Raw genomic sequence first — 4,691 nt, forward strand, 5'->3', positions numbered from 1 at the left:
TGCCAAAAAACCCAGAATTTAAACTCAGGGCAGACAGTCAGGCATGTCCGTGTCTTTTATATTCTTGCAAAAGATACACTCAGTTTGGGATATGAGAGTATTGTGGAAAGGGACCTTTCACTCACTGCTAGTAGTTAATTTTGGGTTTGTACATATAGTCCTCTTTCAATAAACACTTCACCTTTGTGAATTCTGAGTAAAGTAGCATCTGTAGACACTGTTGACCACAAATTATTACTGACTCTGCTGTGGAGTAATGTAGTAGGTTTGCACTCCTATTAAGTACAGAAAGTCTCTAGTCATAGATGACTAAATCATCCCTCCCCCTCAATTAGGCCTTTTACATGTGGTTCTCTGGCAGCCTGTCTGCCTCTCTGTTTAGAGAGAAGTTTACCCACGTATTATACCATGTTTAGCTTGACTCTGGCAAAATAAAAAAAAGCCAAGTAATCCTGGCAAACGCATTACGTTCACATTAGATCCAACCGTTGTTTGAATCTATGTAAATAGAATTTTATTGGTTGGATATGGTTTGAGCTTATGTGCTACACTATTCTGTTGTTATCTATGATTCATGTGAGTACAACTGGTCAGCCGGTGGATCTTTTGCAGATATAAGATCTGAGTCTTACTGAGTGCTATTAGGCTTAATACTGATGACTAACACCTTCCTTGTTTTGTTAAAAGAATAATTTTGGTGGACTTCAAGGGACTTTTGAAGTACAGCTCCCTCATAAACATAATACATTTGCCCCCATAATACTTCTTCCAAAAATATGAGCTTATAAAACAAGATGACTTATCAATATTTATATCAATTCAATCAGATGGGTGAAAACTAAGTGTCATCCCTAAAATTAACATCTGTGTGTCAGCTGCATGCTGAGTGTTACATTTACAAGAAGTTTCTCCATTGGCATCACCCTTCCAATCACCGCTTCTATTTCCCTCTTCATGGGTCCCTTGATAAATCCAGACGCAGGATGAGGAGCGAGACAAGTTACAGGCAGGGCACACACATGTAGGATGTCCTAAAAGTCACCATACAGGAAAAATGAGAAATTGTAGCTAAATGTACCTTTATTTACAAAATATTCATTACAAAATTTTTCCTTCGTATGGAGACTTTTGGGACAACCTGTAGATTCATAAGAGCACTATATTGGCGAGGCTGGAGACTTGGGTTTTCATCAGAGAGTTGGCAGTTACTAGTTGTGTGGCTTGAATGATTCACTTAATTTCTCTGAGCCTAAGTGTTCTGATCTAAAAATGGGAGAATGACATGGTTGACAGGTGAGGTTCCTTTTAGCTCTGACATTCAGTAGTTCTACTGACAAATGGCAGGGAAACACCAATGATGTCTCATCAAAACTCAGAGGCTTCGAGAGGGTTTTAGGACATCACTTGGTGAGAAAGCAGAGTTAAGGGAGCAAATTATCAAAACTCGTGCTTCCTGAAAATGGGCTCTAAAGAAAAAGGGGTAAACAGGACACTTCTCCATGCCCTATACCAGTCTTGCAATCTCTTAACATCATAGTCTTTTTCCTTTCCCTTGCCTGGACTTCCCATCTAATCTCCTGCCCAGAACTACACTTTTTAAATCCTCTTCACCCCAACTAGCTTTATCAGAGGCAGGTATTCTCAATCATTCATTTGGAATATAGTTATAACCACTCAACTAGTCTCTGCGTTTCAATTCCTCACAGCTCTAAAGTATTTTACAATTTTCTTTTAGATTCTTGAAGCAAAATCTGTTCATGTCACTGTCCTGTAACAAAAATCTAACTACATAAAAGCACCAAGAGTGAGCACCTACTGAAAACAAAGTTAAAATAAACTTTAAACTATTTACTTTTATAATTTAGCTCAAATCTTATTTTCCAAAAATAATTCTCATTACCTTTCACACAGTTTATGTCCCACCAAACTGTCTCTATGGAGTTCCCTATTGATATAGTTTGATGTGATTGGCATTTCTGCTCTTTCTGAGAAAGTTTCTAAAAATGTCTTTTCAACTATATCTCCCCATATCACTGTACACCAAGTCCTATCCATCCTTCAAGTTTCAGCTCAAATATCACTACGTCCTCAAAGCCCAGTATAACACTTTCATCTGAAAATACTATTTTCTTTTAATATTCCATAGCATACTCATCTCTATATTTCTCTTTTGGCATTTATACCTCTATATTTCTCTTTTGGCATTTAGTGTTAGATGTTACATAGATAAAGATAAATTTATATATTTTTATGCTGAATCTGAGTATGATTCTTTTCCTAATTATATATTGCCTTAAAATAGTAATTACTAAACACATATTTGATGAATAGATAAATACCCACAGATAGTTCAACATCTACTCATTCCATATTATGATTCTAAATGGGAAGGAAAAGAACTAGGAAAGAAAAGTCAGAAGGAGTGTATTAGAATCCTTGGAAGTGGGAATTTCCAAAGCATTAGCTTAAATTCCCACTCTTTTCATTTAATTTGTGGACATAGCATTCAACTAATTTTGAAATTTCAACTAACTTTGAGAGAATATTCAATATTTTACTAAATAACTTTTAGCTTTAAAAATTTGAGGATTCTTGTCCTCATTTATTGTTTTATGGATTTTGTTACTAATTCTGAATTCAAATTTTCGTTGTTTCAGGTTTAGAAATATCAACCAGGCATACGCTGACCACAAATGCTACTTTTGAGTAAGAAGCCCCTCCTGCCCCCAAGCTAGATATGTTCTTACTCTGTCTTGGAATCCTTTGTCTTTCTCTAACTATATTAACATATTCTGCCTCAGATTACAAAACACTATATTATGTCCTGTCTTCCCTATTATATTTCATCATTATTCATATTTCTTCACCCATAAACCTAAAGTTCTTCTCTTCAGAGAGTAGGAAATAATAACAATAATAATAATAAATAAATAATTACTAATTTGAATTGTGTTTCTTAAAAAGAAGCTATTTTCTAAAGGCTTTAAGACCCTGAATAGTTGTTGGAACTTGAGAACTTCCCTTTGTTGCTCAAATGATCATTTCATCACTATTTATCTCATTTTTTAGCTGAATGATCTTTTCCCTTTGACTTCAAATAGCTCCTCTGTTTCATACTACATGGTATATATATCAAGTTGTCTACTTTTGTTTGTTTATGACATGACACAGTGATTTGATTTTCCAGTCCCTATAGCTTATATATAAATTATCTCATCCAAACTCATACATTACACTTGCGGTCTATTTTGATGTTGCTTTGAAAGTAAATAATGTGTTTGCACTATTTCTGGTGAGAGTTTCAAGAAAAAATGTACAAAATGCATAAAATTTTAAATGGTTAACTTGGGTTTTCAAAAATTGTGATCATGTTTCTTTCTTTATAAGACTGTTTAAAACCATGCTTTGGTAGGAAAGATTACAGTTCATGTGGATTGAGACAAAGGGAACATATCAGATGGTGTTTGTTTGAGCACACCAGCAACTATATTTCCTCAAAGGGTGATTCATTTTTTTCCTAAAGCAATTGTATTTCTTGCAATTAAAATTTTATTTTCCTGAGAACAATGAAAATGTGTACCAGGGAAAGTAAAGCAATCCTCATAATTCACTTAGAGATGTGGTATTGCATTTGGTTCAGTATTTTGGTACGGAGGAGTAAATTTACAGACTTCCACTTGGTCCTTCTGCCGTATTAGCCCTTACCACTATTCTACTCTCCATTTCTATAAGTTTGACTATTTTGTATTCATCACATAAGTGAGATCATGTACTATTTGTCCTTCTGTGTCTGGCTTATTCCACTTTTCATAATATCCTCCAAATGAATGCATGTTATTGAAAATGGCAGAATTTCCTTCTATTTAGAAGGTGAAAAATATTCTATCATATATCTTTATGTATATCTTCACATTTTCTTTATCCATTCATCCATCAATGAATATTTATGTCGCTTTCATGTCTTGGTTCTTGTGAATAATGCTGCAATCAACATAGGAATGCAGATATCTCTTTTAGATATTGATTTCAATTCTCCTGGATTTACACCCAGAATTGGATTGCTGGATCACATGGTAAAAATAGACAGTAACGCAATAGTAATAGGACATTTTAATACTCTGGTTTCAATAATGGATAGATCATCCAAATAGATAATTAATAAGGAAACAGTAGACTTCAACAACACTATAGACTGAGTGGACCTAACAGACATACAGAGAACAAATCCCTCACCCCACACACACACAATAGCAGCAGCAGAAAACACATTCTTTTCAACTGTACACAGAACATTCTCCAAGATGGATCACATGCTTTGTCACAAAACAAATCTTAAGAAGACTAAAGATTGAAATAATTCCAAGTATCTTTTCAAACCACAATGGAATTAAACTGGAAATCAATAACAAAAGGAAGAAGGAAGAATTTATAAATGTACAGAGATTAAATAACACAGTCTTAAAAAACCACTGGGCCAATGAAGAAATAAAATTGAAATTAGAAAATATCTTGAGAAAAATAAAATGAAAATAGAACATACCAAAACATAAAATGCAGCAAAAGCAGTATTAAGAGGGAAATTTATAGCAATAAATGCCTACATTCAGAAAGAAACATCTCAAACGACCTAACTTGACACCTCAAAGAAATTTAATATTATAGAAAAAGAACAGCCTAAACCCAATGTTAGC

This window comes from Propithecus coquereli, unplaced genomic scaffold (assembly GCF_000956105.1).
Source record: "Propithecus coquereli isolate 6110/MARCELLA unplaced genomic scaffold, Pcoq_1.0 Scaffold24, whole genome shotgun sequence".
Lineage (NCBI taxonomy): Eukaryota > Metazoa > Chordata > Mammalia > Primates > Indriidae > Propithecus > Propithecus coquereli.